General features: G+C 40.2%; 1 protein-coding gene across 1 annotated transcript in view; it reads right to left on the reverse strand.

Annotated features, from left to right (window-relative positions):
- NDRG1 (N-myc downstream regulated 1) overlaps nucleotides 1-13,070 on the reverse strand; it is a 59,001-nt gene extending 45,931 nt beyond the window's left edge. The window contains exon 1 of the mRNA XM_089517992.1: nucleotides 12,914-13,070. The gene's annotated coding sequence lies outside the window, so the exon portion shown is untranslated. The remainder of the gene's footprint in view (nucleotides 1-12,913) is intronic.
- Nucleotides 13,071-17,876: the final 4,806 nt, after the last annotated feature.

The raw sequence follows: 17,876 nt of genomic DNA on the forward strand, positions 1-17,876 counted from the left end.
GTGCTCAGTCATAAACAGGCAATTAAGACCTATTAGCTTTATAAAATACCTGTTGCTAATGGAGATCAAAACTGCTAGAACTGATCTGTTGACTTTTTGATAAAACGTTTATCACTGGAGTTGGGAAAAGCAACTCCCAGAAAACCTTAAGATAGAAATTTTGCACTATTTGGGCATATGTGCTTCCCTTTTTCATGAAATTTTCCTCTACTAAAGGAGAGAGATGCCTCACACCTTCCTCTGACTGGTTGGGTCCCAATCTATTTTCCTTGTTTCTTGTGGGATATGCAACATTGTCCGTTCTTTACATCTTAAAAGGTATGTTACTTCCATAATCTTGTTACATTCAGTTCAGTGGACCTCCTCTGCAACTTTTGTTTTAATGTTCCTTATAAAAGTATCTTAGGCATACTTTCCTCCACTGTACTTAGCATGGCATACATGGGTGACTTTATGTGCACAATATGCTTGAAAATCAAGCTAGGCCCACAGACAGGGATTGGCCCATGGTCAGCAGCAACAGCGATAGATAAACAATTGTGAACCCAAGATTCTCCAGCCAAAGTACAAAAAGCTAATCTTTACGCTGCTTTTTGTAAACTCGCTCTTTATGATTGTTAGATGATCCTAATAAACTCACTATCATGCTACAAAGTAATATCCTTTGTATAAATGTGTACATATATCTAGATATGGATTATCAGAGTTACCTGTATTTCTTGACTTGAGATAAGGGAATGTTTTTGATGACTGACATGGTGAGTCCCTGTCACTGTTCCACTGACAGTGGATTGTTTATGCTTTCCCAATCCAGGACACATATCACATCACATACCAAATGATGATGATGGGGTTTTGATTCCACAGCAGTACGGCGGGCCCTTCAGATCCCTTGAGCTTTAGTTTTAAGCTCCTGGGTGGATGCCAAAAACCACAGATGATCAGCATGCCCACGCTCATGTTGCCAACACTTAATGATATATGTCATGACAATCTGTGATCAGTTGAATTTGTGGATCTGGAGTCCCTGAATACAGAGGACCCTATCCTTTGTACAAGGCAATGCAGAATCAAAACTAATCTATGTTCTGGGCACACTTCTCTTCATTGCTATTTTCTCACAAGAGGCTATGAATAGAGATAACATATTCAGTGGTACATATTCAGAGCAGGGCTGACTTTAAGTTTGCAGGATCTATTATATATTTGTCTCTAGAAATCAGAAGTCATTCAGCAAGGTCATGTGCTGCTCGGGAAGCCAGGTAAGAGTATTATGAACAAACTGCATTTTGAGCATGTGCCCAGTTGTTTTTGTTTTGTGCCTTCAAGTCATTTCCAAATTACTGCAACCCCAAGCGGAACCTATCAGGGAGTTTTCTTGGCAAGATTGGTTCAGAAGTGGTGTGTCATTGCCTTCCACTCAGGCTGAGAGAGTGTGACTTTATTTTCACAACCAGGATTGAAGATTGCACAGATCCTTTCACACACTAATCATCTGATGTTCCCCAACACACATACACACACCTTGATTTCAAGCCTCATTTACAAGGGGAAAAAACTTTTCAGCATCACAAAGAGAGCCAATGTGGGGTACTGGTTTGGACACTGGACTACAGCTCTGGAGATTGAGGTTCAAATCCCTGTTCAGCTATGGAAAACCACGGAGTGACCTTGAGCAATCGCACTCTCTCTCAGCCTGGAGAATGTCCAAAGGAGGGTGACTAAAACGGTGAAGTGTCAGGAAACCATGCCCTATGAGGAGCAACTTAGGGAGCTGGGTATGTTTAGCCTGGAGAAGGGATGGTTAAGAGGTGATATGATAGCACTGTTTAAATATCTGAAGGGATGTCATATTGAGGATGGAGCAAGCTTGTTTTCTGCTGCTCCAGGGAATATGACCTGGAACAATGGATGCAAATGACAGGAAAAGAGATTCCACCTCAACATTAGGCAGAACTTCCTAACAGTAAGGGTTGTTCAACAGTGGAACACACTCCCTCTGAGTGTGGTGGAGTCTCCTTCCTTGGAGGTCTCTACACAGAGGCTGGATGACCTTCTGTTGGGGATGCTTTCACTTTCACTGCATGGCAGGGGATTGGACTGGATGGCCCTTGTGGTCTCTTCCAACTCTATGATTCTATGATTCAATGAAAGGCAAAGCCCCTCAAAACAAATCCTGCCAAGAAAATTCCATTATAGGTTCCACTGTGGGCTGCCACAAGTGGGAAACAACTTGAAGGCACACAATAGCATTGTAACTGCCCTTATTAATGCCACAGTATCTGCCTTAATTTTATACACCACCTTGAGTTCCAGTTTGGGGGAAATAATAATATCAAATGGAAGTAAGTAACCCGTACAGGAATATGACAAATCACTTGAAAAACTAACAGTTCTCAGCCTACTGGGAACCCTGATCTACCACGAGTCCATTATGGAAATGTAAGCTTGACTTCTCACATATTCTCAAAACAGAGAGAATGCCTCTGATACTAATTCTAAGTGAATGGTACTGCAAGCCATTGATTCCAAAGCAGATTAACCCAGATTTTAGTTTTATCGGCACTGGCACAATTCACTGTTAGAGAAGAGCATCCCTTTTTGCTGTAAGCATTATATGGATTTCTGTTCTGCTATATGGATTTTAGCTCTGCTGTGTATAAATTTCCCAAGAGGCAACCTTGCATTTTTTGCAATGTGACAATCTGAAAAAGGCAAATAAAGGCATACTATGCTTTACATAACATCTGAGGAAGTAGGCTCAGAGTCTATGAAAGCTCATACCAGCTTCTATGGCTGTAGTAATCTTGAAAGTTATTATCAGCATGCATTATTGGGAAAGGTTAGGATATCCTAATCTTACAAAACCAAAGCCTCAAGGATCCAGAAAAGGAAAAGGTCCACATCTTGTTTTGATTTGTCCTCTCTAAACATTTGTTATTTATGGTTATGAGCAAGTAACAGAGTTTCATCACCAAAAGTATCAGGACAACTCAGTTCCAGGGAACAGTTGTCATAATTCAGGAAGATGGATCTCCATAAAGAAGCAACAACTGCACATATACAGAATTAAAGTCAGAGAAGACATGTAGCACTTCAGATATTGAATGACTGCAACTCCCATCAGTCCTAGCCAGCATAACCAATGGTGAGAAACAATGGAACTTAAAATCTGGAGTGTCACACATTGCCCATCTCTAGTTTATGGGCATCAACTATCTTGTTAAAACATAGAAAAATCATGCATGGTTTCAAACGCTGAGAATATTATTACCCAAAGTTGCACAATATATACCTTAGTACATACAGGAGTGTAAGATGTTGCATTCAACTGATGATTAAAGTACAGAGCCCTAAATACAAGAACCAAACATTTAAAAGAGGCCCTGCCCAAACTGGTAGTTAGTGAAGAGATCTCCAGGGGAAAGAAACATGTGAATGTTTAGGGAGATTTAAGGGGGATTGGTCTTTGCCTTCCTCTGAGGCTGAGAGAGTGTGACTTGCTCAAGGTCACCAGTGGCTTAGTCCAACACCCAAACCGCACCACCATGCTGGCTCCAGCAAGTAATGAGACTCCTAAATTCCAACCCATCACAGAGCACTGACAATTTTGCACCAAAGTACAAGTCTTACCACATGTTCTAAATGTAATCTTGCACACTGGTCAAATCAGTGTTGATACTGAATGAAGCTGTTGTGCCTCAGCTGAGAAAGAAATTAAATGGGAAGGGCAAGATTCCTACATCTGTTAGGTGAGTCAGGGAAGCACTGGCCTCTGCCAGCCATTAGGGCTACTAGTGTCATGATTTGCTAACAATGGCTCTAACCCGAAATACTCACATAATAACTACATCAGCAACTATTTCATAAAAGGGAAGCTATGGCAATACTGTGTCCCAGGTATATGTGAAAATCTGAATCTGTAAATTACTGTATTCAAGTTTATCTAACACATTAGCAATCTGGTACAAGAAATTAATCTGGATCTTTTTTAAAAAGAAAGAAAGAAAGAAAGAAAGAAAGAAAGAAAGAAAGAAAGGTCCAGACTCTAATGAATTTGCGTTTACATTTCATTGACTTGAAAACATTAACTGCTAGTTCATATTTTTTACAAGCATGAGTTTGTTATCTGCTAAGTCAGAGACGCTCTGAAGGAAACTGAAAAGTGACAAACTCATCAAATGAACCGTATTGTGAAAGAATTGTCTCTCCGGTTATTAAATTGTTCAAGCCAACTTGCCATGAAGTAAGATGAAAGTAAGTAAGCAAGCCAGCCAAGTGTGGATTGCTATTCAGACAGTGCTCACCACAAGCTTGGCCAAGGTCCACCACTGCTCATGTTGTTTACTTATTTTGTATGGCACATCTCATTGTTTTCACTCATGCTCCTCTCTGCACTATTTTGCAGAGTATGCTCTCCTTTTCAGAGATTCTTTTCACTTGTTCAAGCTTAAGAATCAGATGCAGTGGTTACAAGCTTGGGATTTCTCCAGGTCTAGGGCAAACATATTTCACCAGGCCTCTTGGGCTAACAGTATTTCTGCTATTCTTCCTTGAAAATATAACATTCAGCTAAAGCAGTCCTTCAGATGTTGTTGCTCTCCCATCTTCATCAATCTCAGCCAGTTTGTCCAGTGCTAAAGATGAGGGCTGGTGCAGCATTTAGAGGATTACAGAATCGCTGTCCACTGAACTTCAAGCTTCTTGCCTGCCTACTTCATCAGACCCTTGAATTTTTAAACAAATAGTAAGATTTTAAACTGAAGTCTCCTATATTTCAGAGAAAGGACTAGCAAAACCATGCCTGAGCATTCCTTGACTAAGGAAACCCTATGAAATTCATGGAGTCTCTATAAGTCAAGAAGAAACTTAAAAGCTGCACACACATGAAGTCATACACATTGTGGAAGACATCAAAAAAGTATATGGATAAAATCCATTTCATACAGATGAACTGCTCACCACTGTACACAAGACCTATTGCAAATGAAGACATTTCAGAAGACCTTCCTCCAAATTAAAGTGACTTCCATTTGGTTTGGGAGTATTTCTTCTATATTTGTGTGCCTTCAAGTTGCTTGTTTTCTGTACATAACAAAAAAACTAATTAAAGAAGTGTGTTGATAGACTAGACAAAGACCCTTTTAGTCTTGTATTCTGTATACATCAGACAGATGTCTAAGAGTTCAGGCGTAAGGCATAAAATTGAATAGCTCCTCCCTTCCATTTCTCCCATGTGCTTAATATTCAGAGCTATAGCAGATAACAGTTCTATTTAAACATCATGACTACCGGTAAGTATTCAGCATAGCCATATATACAATCATCCCTCAATATTTGTGGGTTAAGCATTCATGGATTTGATTGTTCATGGATTACTGTTTATTTGCCACCACCTCGGCTGCTGCCTTATACATGACTGAAAATTATTATTATTATTATTATTATTATTATTATTATTATTATTATTTTACATCCCGCATTTCTCCTAATATAGGGAGAAAATATGCTGGAAGATGACCACAGAAGCATGCCGGAGAACCTAAAAATGCTTAGAGAAATGTTATTTTAAGTAAAAAAAGAAAATAAAAAGTGTCCCATATTCACAATTTCTCCACTTTTCTGGATATCCTGCTGAGCCCTTGCCATCATGAAGGTTGAGGTCTGTCTGTAGTTTGTGTATATTTTCAAAGTATTTATACTCCACCATTCTAATCAAAACAGTTCTTCCCAATGGCTAACTGGGTTGCAGAGACAGAAGTCCAAATACTTAAAAAAGTAAAAACCCATTGCATTCCTCATACAGACCCTGCAATAGACTGGGGGAGGAGGATCATGAATAGTTATCAAACTCTGGCCTGCTAGGCGTTTGGGACTTCAAATCCCAGAAGCCCCAATTAGCTTAGCCTACAACTGAGGATTCTAAAATCTGAAGTCTAAAATGCCTGGAGGAGAAGACCTCAAGATTCCCTTCCAACTCTGATTCTAGTAAAGTACAAATGAGTAAATACAGCAAACAGCCAAATCTAATTCTACAAGAACTCTCAGCAAAGATTTATAACTGGCATAGAAAACATAATTATGTAGACACTTATGATCTCAAGTAGACATTTTGAAAATCTGAATGCTACCACAACCACAGGCCCTGCTTTCTGTGACCGACCACTTTACCCTTGGTTGAGATCAGCATTTGCAAAGGCTTACTTACATAAGACTATGTCAACTGATAACAACCTCATCCCACAAACTGTTATTAAACAAAGTCTACATAGTAGAAGCTATACTATAGTCAGCCCTCCACATTGGCAGCTTTGCCTTTTGCAAATCTGATTATTCACGGATTTGGTTAATATGTTTTATCTAGGAATCTCTAGATCCTCCAGCATGACTCTATAGTCAAGCTCCATCAAAAGTCACACTGGAGCACCTAGGGAAGTAGTCTCTCAAGTTTAAAAAAATTATATATATATATAATCTTTTTCTTTCTTTCTTTCAGTTAGTTTCAAAGGTGTTACCAGATCTCTCTATGGACTATTTTTTGTCTGCAGTTTTTCCATTTTCACGGGGGGTCTGGTGCCCCTAAACAACAGAGAATGTGGAGGGTCCACTGTATATACCAACACTGAGATCCCCAGAAATATAAAAACCCCATACTATAGATTTACAGTTGCAGACTTTTTATGATGATATGTGTGAATTCTTCCCTCCTTACAGCTTTTTTGACAATTCCAAGAACTTAGAAAAGTAGGCTAACAAATGGCACACAATTCAAACTACAGGAATACTAGAAGGGTGCACTTGTTTATTGTGCTCTCTTTCATCCTAGACACATCTGGGCATAATTTCTACAGAAGGCAACCTCTGCTAACTACAACAGAAGCAAAAGAGCCCACAATAACCGAGATGCAACAGTCTGCTCCAATTTGTCACAATCACAGGAAGTGGCTCTGTGCAGAAACGTTCATAACTTGCCAGGAGTAATTTCGGTGTCTGCCGCCACCTACCCACAGAGAGAACCAAATTCTCCGTTGCAAACTCAGCCCAGCTTGGCTAATGTCTAGAAGGTTCTAGCTGTTTCTACCTTCTTTTTTCCAAAAGGTAAAAGGAGGTGATCTGGAGCATCTGCTGTCCAAACAAGAACTGCTAATATTTCCATTCCTGCATTTTGGCTTTCTAACTTAGGGTGCATCTGAATTGTAGAAATAATGCAGTCTGACCATGCTTTAACTGTCACAGCTCAATGCTATGGAATTCTGGGGTTTGTAGTTCTGTGAAATATTAAACTTTCTCTGCCAGAGAGCTCTGGTGCTACAACAAACTACAAATCCCAGAATTTCACAGCACTGAGTAATGGCAGTTAAAGCACTGTCAAACTATTATTTCTGCAGTGCAGATGCACCCGCAGTTTGAATCTGTAAAAGTGTATGGTTTTACATTCCTTAAATTGTGCCATATATTTTAAACCAATTGTAATTAGAATAATAGAGTTAGAAGAGACCACAAAGGCCATCCAGTTCATCCCCCGCCTTGCAGAAAGCCATAATCAAAGCACTCCCAACACATGGTCATCCAGCTTCTGTTTAAAAACCTCCAAAGGAGGCTCCACCACACTCCAGGCACCACATTCCATATCTTACCCTCAGTATGTTCTTCCTAATGTTTAGGTGGACTCTCTTTTCCTTTAGTTTGAATTCACTGATCTGTGTCCTAGTCTCTGGAGCAGCAAAAAACAAACTTGCTCTATCCTCCATATGAAATATTTAACTATGGCTATCATGTCACCTTTTAACCTTCTTTCTTCCCAGTTAAATATCCACAGCTTCACAGACCACTCCTCATAGGTCATGACTTCAAGACCTTTTGCCATTTTAGTATCTCTCTTTTTGACACACTCCAATTTGTCAACATCCTTTTTGAATTGTGGTGCCCAGAACTGGACACAATATTCCAGGTGAGGCCAGACCAAAGCAGAAGAGTGGCACTATTACTTCCCCCAATCTAGACACTATACTGTACTTCTATTGATGCAGCCTAGAATCCTATTGGCTTCTTTAGCTGCCACATCACACTGTTGATTTATGTAAAACTCGTGATTTACTAGGACTCCTAGATCCCTTTTATACATACTGTTGCCAAGGCAAGTGTCACTCAGCCTATACTTGTGAATTTTAATTTTGTCTGCCTAAATGGAATATTTTACATTTCTCTCTGGCAAAATTCATTTATATTGTTTTAAATTGCTCTTTACTGTTTTACATGATTGTAATTGCCTTTTTCTATACATTGCCCTGGAATGATACAGAGTGGGGCAGAAATGTGTGTGTGTGCGCGCGCGCACCCAAGTCACCTGTTGACTTAAGACAATTCATGAATTTCATAGCATTTCCTTAGGTGAGGAATACTCGAGGTTGTTTTCCCAGTTCCTTCCTCTGAAACATAGCCTACAGCACCAAAAATGTACAAATTAGCAAACCAGCAAGTTTTGCTCTTAACTGTGCATGTAAATCTTGAATCAAAAAGGTCCTATGTTAGCAGCTAAGCAACATGTTTGTGTGAGTGCAACTCCTACTATTCCTCAATATTGGTTATACTGACAAAGTCTGATGGGAACTGCAGTCCAACAATATTCAGAGGGTCATTAGATGCTCTTTTGAAAACACAATCTCAGAGTTGGGAAAATTTGAGGGGTTTCAACTCTATGGTTGCTATATACTGCTGGGAGCTGCAGTCCAAAAAGGAACTATTCCAAAATCCGTTCAGGATTGGTTATGGGCTCTTTTAGCTACATTCATTCCTGGAAACAGACTTGAGAAGACTGCAAACCAGTCTGTGACCAGAGACTAGTTTGGATAGCATACAAAGGGATTTTGTAGTAATTTTTGAGTGTGAGCAAAAAGATGTTGTAGCATAAGCTTTCATATGCTACAATGTCTTTTGCTCTGTTAGTTATAGCCACCCAAACATCTCATGTGATCACACCTTAGCAAGATTAACCAAGCTGGCAACTGTTTCTGGAATTTGGTTTACCTTTATAGCCAGCAAGAGCATTCGTCTACTTCAGACAACTATTGCTCTGATCCCCATACTGATTTAAAAAAATAATCAAATCAAGTTATCTAGAAAATTCCCAGAGGGACCAACATTTGCTATACTGTTCTGCTGCAGCAGAAATTGTTCTTGTTGTTGTTGTTGTGCACTTTCAAGTCATTTCTGACATGGCAACCCTATCAGGGGTTTTCTTGGCAAGATTGGTTCAGAGGGGGTGTGTCTTTGCCTTCTTCTGAGGTTGAGAGTGTGTCAGCAGCACAAACAGTCTTATTTAATTGAAGAAAAAGAAGAGCCCAAGAGAAGGATAAATGTGGTTCAAGTGTTTAACAAGTTGTTTCCCCTGCTTACAAGTATCTTGTTGCACTTTAGCAGACTTATTGTAGCATAAACTTCTACAGACTGCGTTTTAGCTACAGTTCATATTTCTATGTGTCCTTTGTTTTGTTGGTTATGAAAGTTAGTTGTACTACTGCACTGAGGTCACTTTTGATGTGGGAAATCACACATGCATTTAGTAAGAAATCACCGGCGAGGCGATGGGCTGATGTCTATAGAAGCATAGGCCAGAACAAAGCAGTTTGCCTTTCAATGTGCCATAGGTCTGTTTTGGGTCTTCTTCTAGCAGATTACGAGGCGACACTTCCAGAATTTAGAAGCTGGAGTGTTTACTCCATTTCCTTCATCTTAACTGAAGAAGAAGGAAGAATCTCATGTTTCAAAGTTGCAACACTTCCTTTCCAAATATGCCTAAAAAAATCAACCAGTAAAGATGCAACAGAATACACAACTCTCCACATGTGAGCAAAGGAATGAACCTACCTACTTTATATGCCTCAAAGGGATAGAAGGAAACTAATCCCATTACTGGGTGGGGAAAAAAGTCCCCTTGCTTCACAGTGCAATCCAACATGATCTGTAAATGTCATTTTTTGCATCCTACTCCATTTTGACCATATACATGTACTTGAAACTTTATATATAGTGGAAGCTTTCCAGATTGTACTCTAATGCATCTGAGAAAGTGAATTGCAATCCACAAGAGTTTAGGTTAAAAGAAAATGGCTAGCCTTCAACGTGCCACAAAACTCATGTCATAGTCATATATGCTCTTCTTCTATTATGCACAACAGAGGATTAAGAAGAACAGTCTTGAGCCCCACTGAGCATAGAGATTAGTGAAAGTGTCCTCTATCCTTTGCCAGCTGTAACAACAACAAAAGATTATTTCACAGGCCAGCTAAATACAAGCGTTCCCAAACCTGTCACTTTTGCAATGGGATTGGGGTGTGGACGGAGTTAGAAAAGAAAAAAGGGAAGGAAGGAAGGAAAAGAGGAGAGTGAGAAGGTCCAGAAAGTGACAAACTACAAGGGGATGTGGAAGAAGGCTGGGAAACACAACACAGGAATCTTGAGGAAGGAGTCTCAGATCCATAAATAATATCCATTTTTAAGAACAGAATCGTGTGAACCTGAACTGAGCCAAAGGGCCAGCTGTACATTGTTGCTGTTATTGTTGTTGTGTGCCTTCAAGTTGTTTCCAACTTACGACAACCCTAAGGCAAAGCTATCATGGAGTTTTCTTGGCAAGTTTCTTCAGAGGGGCATTTGCCATTGCCATCTTCTGAGGCTGAGAGTGTGTGTCTTGCCCAAGGTCTCCCAATGGGTTTCTGTAGTATAGTTTGCCTGGTGCTTTTTGGGGCCACATTAGATCAAGTATGGTTGTTGTGTGCCTCTAAGGTCCCAAAGTCCCAAACACACTGCAGAAATAACCCAGTTTGAGACCGCTTTAACTGCCCTGGCTCAATGCTAGGGAATTCTGGGAACTGCAGTTTTCTGACACATTTAGCCTTCTTTATCAGAGAGCTCTGGTGCCACAATAAACTACAATTCCCAGGACTCCCTAACACTGACCCAGGGCAGTTAAAGCAGTCTCAAACTAGATTATTTCTGCACTGTGTTTTGGACCTAAGTCATTTTTGACTTACAGCTACCTTAAGGCGCAGCTATCACAGAGTTTTCTTGGCAAGATTTATTCATAGGAAGCTTTCTATTCCTTCCCCCGGAGGCTGAGAGAGCGTGGCTTGCCCAAGGTTTCATGGCCGAGCTGGGAACCCTGGTCCCCAGAGAGTCGTAGTCCAACACTGAAACCACTATGCAAGCTGGTTTAAAAATACGAGAGAGGGTTTTAAATCATCACTCCTATACATCACTTTGTGAAAAATGTCTATTCAAGAACCATCCCAGAAGATGGGGAGTATTGCCTTACTAACGGTGACCCTCCTCTTCCCAAGGATTGAGGCAGGGAATGGCACAGATTAAAATACAATATATAACTACAGTATATAACTAAAAGAGAGACAGTGTGGCACAGTGGTTTGAGTGTTGGACTACGACTCTGGAGACCAGGGTTCGAATCCCAGCTCAGCCATGGGAACTCAGTGGGTATCCTTGGGCAAGTCACACTCTCTCAGCCTCAGAGGATGGCAATGGCAAACCCCTTCTGATGAAACATGCCAAGCAAACCTCATGATAGTTACCTTAGGATTGCCATAAGTCAGAAATGACTTGAAAACACAGAACAACAAATATAACTAAAGGCAGGAAGGAATAAGGCTAAGACAAGTGTTACACATTCAAATTAAAAGTTAAAAAATACATCCATTTAAGATTCATACTTTAAAACCTACGTACCTCGATATAAAAATAGAGTACATTTTAAACTTTAATGCATAATTGTGGGTTGTTGTTTTTTTACTTTTTAAATTGTTTACCTGTTGCTTATATTTTCACATTTTAATGGCATTGCACTGCCTGAGATTGTAACAAATTTGAGTCCCTATTAATAGATTAATAATTCCAGAATCCACTAATCATTATTGTTATTGTTATTATTATTAAGCTTTATTATTATTAAGCAGGCCTTAATAATACACTGTTACACTGATGTCGAATGCCCTTTGTTTGCCCAAATGTCTCTCCCCAATCTTGCCTATTTTAAATTGATTTTAATTTGTATTTATAGTGTTGGCATTTTAGTTTGAAAGTAAAGGATAAGGACATATGCAATTTGTAGTTATGTATGCGTTGTGTATTTAATTATGCATTCTACTGCAACCCACCTTGATCCTCCTGGAAAGGCAGGATATAAACAACCCCAATATTATCATTATCATTATTTATATTTATACATACAATCAGTTAAAAACAAAATGAAATAAAATAAAATAAACCTGCCTCTGGTGTACAATACATTCTATTAAAAAAAATTAACATAATATGCGTTAATACAGATCGGAGTTAAATAATAAAATGTATCAATATAATTATACAATAATAATAATGAATTGTAATAATAATAAATATTAATAAATAAAATATAATATATATAACTATAAATAAACAAGTATAAATATAATAATAAATAAAAATAAATAAAAACAAAATATAAAAATATAAATATAAATAAATATAAATAAAATAATAATATAAATTTAAATAAAGAAATGAAAAGTATAATAATAATATAAATAAAAATAAACATAAAATATAAGAAGAAATATAAATAAAATAAATAAATAGATAGATAGATAAAAATAAAATAATAACTATAACTATATATAATAATAATAATAATAATAATAGGAAATATACATTAAAAATTAAATTAAAATATAATAATAATATGATGATGATGATGATGTTTTTCCAATCCTCCTCCATCACTAACCCAGAGCAGGCTAACTGAGAGGGATGGAGAGCCCCCAAAGCCAACCTTAAAGGGCTGGACCAGGATTCGAGCCTGAGTCCTGGGACTACACTACCAGTCGGGAGGTGGGGGATAATGGGAGTTGTGGTCGTTGCTTACCTGGGAAGAAGCGTCCAGCCTCCAAACCCACCCGCCCCTCCTCAAACGTGGGGCTCTGAGAGGCAAATAAAGAGGGGGCTTTCAAACGGTTCCTTGCCAGCGTCCAAAACAGAGGAACCCTCAAGAAACCAACCACCGTCTCAAGCGCTCTATTGCTTGCGCTTGCGCTTGCGCTTGCGCTTGCTCTTGCTCTCTCTCTCTCTCTCTCTGAGCGTGAGGCGCCCGCGGTCGGTGCTTTTATAGGCTGCCGCTGCCAAACGTCCACGCCCCCTCCCCAGGGTTCTAAACACGCCCACACCAAGCCCCGCCCCTCTGCTCGTTCGCCCCGCCCCCAGCGATCTTGCCCTTTCTCCCGCAGCTGGGTGGCTATGTTACCCCGCCCCTCTCCCGCTTGACCCCGCCCCTTCTCTGCCCTGCCACGCCCACTTTGTGTTTCTTGCCAAAGCAATCTATGGTTCCAGGGCATTTGTTGGGTTTGCTGGGAAGGAAACTGGACGTCCTCCTTTTCCAGGGCGCGTCCTACATTTCAGCCTTCTGTCCAGGAAGGCTTCCCAAATATCCTCCATTCCCTGCAGGAAATTTGGCAATGTCCTACATTTTTCTTGACTGCCCAACATTTTTGTAGTGCCTTCCTTTGCACTTAGGACATCTGGTCGCCCTGACCAGGCGTCCTCCTTTTCCAGGGCGCGTCCTACATTTCAGCCTTCTGCCCAGGAGGAACCCCACAATCCCCTCCATTCTGTGCATGACTAAGAAGCAGGCATTTATATTTATATGAGTGCTTTTTTTAGCTTTTTGTTTTTATTTAGGTATTTATTTTTTCCATCTTGTCCTACATTTTTCCTGAATGCCTTACATTTTATGGTGCCTTGTCCTCCTTTGTGGTTAAGGATGTCTCGTCACCCCGGACCAGATGTCCTCCTTTCCCAGGACACATCCTACATTTCAGCCTTCTGCCCAGGAGGAATTCCAAAATGTCCTCCATTTTGAGCATGACTAAGGAGCATGGATTTATGTTTGAGGGAGTGTTTTTAGCTTTAGTTGTGTGGTGTCCTACAGTTCTTTTTGGAATGTCCTATATTGTGTGGCACCTTGTCCTCCTTTGGTGTTGGGACATCTGGTCACCCAGTTTGCTGGAAACTGCTGGTTGGCTTCCCAGGCGCCTGGAATGGGCTTTGGCGGGTATTAATTCTCCATTTAAAATTTTCCCCTTTCAATTTTAATTTCCCCCCTTTTAATAGGAGGCATGCAAAGGATTGGGGCTACTAAAAGATTACTCATTATTCAGATTCTTCAGATTATTCAGACAGTCCCCAAAGTCTAAATATGTGCTTCAGAGACCACAGCAAAGCCTTTGACTGCAGAGATCACAAAAAGCTATGGAACGCCATAGTTTTTCCTGGGTCTTTCAGGCTATGAGGCCGTGTTCTCAAAGAGTTTATTCCTGTCATTTTGCCAGCAGCCGTAGCTGGCATCTTCAGAGGATGCCAGTCACAGCTGCTGGCAAAATGACAGGAATAAACTCTTTGAGAACACGGCCTCATAGCCTGAAAAACCCACAAAAAACTATGGATGCCAGCTGTGAAAGCCTTCAACTCCACTATGGAACACCTTTAAAGACATGGAAATGCCAACACATCTGACAGTCCTGAGGAGGAATCTGTACTCAGGACAAGAGGCTACTGTCAGAACAGAACATGGAGAAACAGAATGGTTCCCAATTGGGAAAGGGGTTAGGCGAAGATGTATTTTATTACCCTGCCTGTTCAATTTGTATGCAGAAAATATCATACAAAGAGCAGGTTTAGATAGTTTTTTTGCGGGTGTTTCGGGCTATGTGGCCATGTTCTAGAAGAGTTTCTTCCTGACGTTTCGCCAGCATCTGTGGCTGGCATCTCCAGAGAATGCTTGCCTGGAAAAAAGTGGGTATATATACACTGTGTGAGCCTGGGAATGCAGGAGTGATTTGCATGTGTATTGTTCTGTGCTGATGGCAGGCCTCAGGCTGATCACCAATTAGCAGACATTAATCCTCTTTTGCATTAGCCTCCCAGCCTGAGGCCTGCCATCAGCACAGAACAATACACATGCAAATCACCCCTGCATTCCCAGGCTCACACAGTGTATGCACACACACACACACACACACACACTTTTTTCCAGGCAAGCATTCTCTGAAGATGCCAGCCACAGATGTTACATCACTCTTTAGATGAAAAAATGGCATAGAGCTTGAAAAATCCTGTCAAAATGCTTCTTCTAATGTTCTCAAAAGTAACTTTTGAAAAGAGTTAGAAAAGAACTGTTCCTCTTTGTATCAATGAAGTCTCTTTGGTGTTATTTTCCCCCATACTTTCTAAATTGTAACTTTCATTGCTTCTTCCTTTCCTAAAGAGCAACAAGTGAGCCACAGACACCTGTGCAGGTTGAGTCTTCCTTATCCAAAATGCTCGAAGCCAGAAGTGTTTTAGACTTTAGATATATTTGGATTTTGGAATACCTGCATTTGCATATACTGTATGCACATAATGATAAATCTTGGAGATGAGACCCAAGTCTGAACTCAAAATTCATTTATGTTTCATATATACCTTATACATGTAGCCTGAAGGCAATTTTAAGCAATATTTTTTAAAATAAGTTTGTGCATGAAACACAGGCGGGTTACAGACTACCGAAAAGCGGCGGCCTGCACCCGCCTCTTTTTTAGCCGGCAGCCGCTGAGGCCCCAATCCGCCACTTTCCAGGCTGCAGGGAAGCAGCAAAAGGCCCCAAGGACACCCCAAGGACACCCTGCGGCGGCGGGGAGGAGGAGAACGGGGCACTTGGCCCCTTTCTCTTCTGCGTCGCTGGGCACAGCCGTCTGAAGGCTGCGCCCAGCGACGCAAATGGCAAAAGGTGCTCCATTTCAAAGCTCCTTTTGCAGCTGGGGAAGGGGCGCACTATGTGCCCTGGCGCGGTGTGATGACATAATTGTGGCGGCCGTGTAGAACGGCTGCTGCCATTTTATGCGCGCTCCAGAAAGGATGCCCCTTTCTAACCCTAGCACGCCCGGAGCACGCATTTTAGGCCCATTTGTAACAGGCCAAAGTTTGTGAATCGCCAGAAAACAAAGGTGTCACTATCTCAGCCACCCATGAAAAATGTTTAATTGCAAATAGTTACTACTCAGCTTACGGCCTTGTTTATAAATTGCTAGCCTGTTCAAGAATTGGATTAAGCAGGCAAAACTGATTTCTCAAGTCCACATTGAACCTTTGACACTGCTTTTTGTGTAATCCTTACATGTGGGTGGCCAGGTGAAGAGTGGCTTTTCGCCATGCTAAATGTGCTTTTTTAAATCTCTGCTTATTGGCAGAGGTTCAACAGGTGCAGCAGTTTCCAACCCATGCAAGGAGAAGCAGTCAAAAGAAGAAAATCATGAGTTGCATTCCTTTACATATCACAGAAATGATCAAAATTGGTTCTAGAGGCTATCAGGAAAGTAATAGCAGCACCGTATAAAGGAGGAAAGGAGTAACTTGTGGCAGAAGGATTGCAAGGAATCCTTTATTATAAAGGATGCCCTCCATTTGAGGGCTGGAAAGCCCATCCCTTATAGGCAGGTGTTCCTTATTTTAAGGGATATTCCCTACTTGATGGTTGGAATGTTTTTTTCTTTTATGCAGATTGAATCAGAGGCCAAAAATGCTGTATTTTTGGCATCTGGGTGCTTCATAGAGAGAGAAATATGTGCATCGTGTAGTTTATGAAAGCGGGCAATAGGTTAATTGTACAGAAGAATACATGGCTAGATTAACTGAAATCAATATTTTTATTTGGTATTTAGATAGAACACAGATTTGTCCAACATATATGCTACAACCTAATGGAAATGGGCACAAAGCTGGCATAGAGTGAGCCCATTGTTTTCTTCATCTTTGGAGATTGAGTTCTAATCCAATTATATTTATCCATTTCAGCACATAATTCCCTAAGTCATTTGATTCTCATTATAGTGAGGCACCAAGAGCACTGCAATGATATCAAATAATAACTATAAACTTAATAGAATTTGGAAGAACTCAAGAAGTTTAGCATGATTCTTTTGGACGCATTGTCTACAGTATTCTTAATTTTGGGGATCTGTAAATTCTTTGTGTATTTTGAGTGTTGTGGGGGCGGAGGGGAGAGAAGGAATGCAAAATTGCTCAGATGAAGCCCAACTGAGTTGCAACAAGTCAGATGTTGATAAACAGTTGTTGGCAACATGGATATTAAACGCAATGAAGAAAAACAGTATATGACTATACAGACGCAGGGCACATCTGGAAGTGCCAGTTTTGTTTCTGTACAAACTGATTTTATTTTGGAGATCCATATGACATTTTTCTCATTCCATGATATTTCCTGGGATGTCCCAGCATTACCAAAGCCTTTTTGTTCCCATTCCCCAGGTTGGTTTAAATTAACCCAGTACTTTCAGAAATGAAATGTATCCGTATTTGATTTTACTGTCCCAGTAGCATTAATGATGGCCACCACAAAGTAAAATCAGTTTGTACAGTTATTGTTCTCAGGACACAGATTCAATGAATATCCAGAGAGGGAAAGATGAACACTAGTGTGAAAATAAATGGCAGGGCAGATCCATATAGCAAAATGTTATCAGCAGAGCTTGGAGAAGTTAGTTGTTTCAAACACAGATCCCAGAAGCCTCCAGGTAACATGGTTTGTAGCTGAAGGATTCTGGAAGTTATAATTCAGAAAAGTAACTCTTTTCTGTGATCAAATGAATGATAAGACAGCTATTTGCAGTCAAGTGACCTGCTGCTTTAACTTTAAAACACTTACAGCTAGGGATATAAATATTCATTTATGTTGTTCTTGCACAAACAACAAAAACAACTCAGAAGTTTTCTCCTTGCTGGGTGAGATTCTACAACTTTTAAAAACATTTTTCAAACTTTTTTGAAAAGTTTGG

This window comes from Sceloporus occidentalis, unplaced genomic scaffold, assembly GCF_023333645.1.
Source record: "Sceloporus occidentalis isolate IW3139 unplaced genomic scaffold, rSceOcc1.0.p SCAF_3, whole genome shotgun sequence".
Classification (NCBI taxonomy): domain Eukaryota; kingdom Metazoa; phylum Chordata; class Lepidosauria; order Squamata; family Phrynosomatidae; genus Sceloporus; species Sceloporus occidentalis.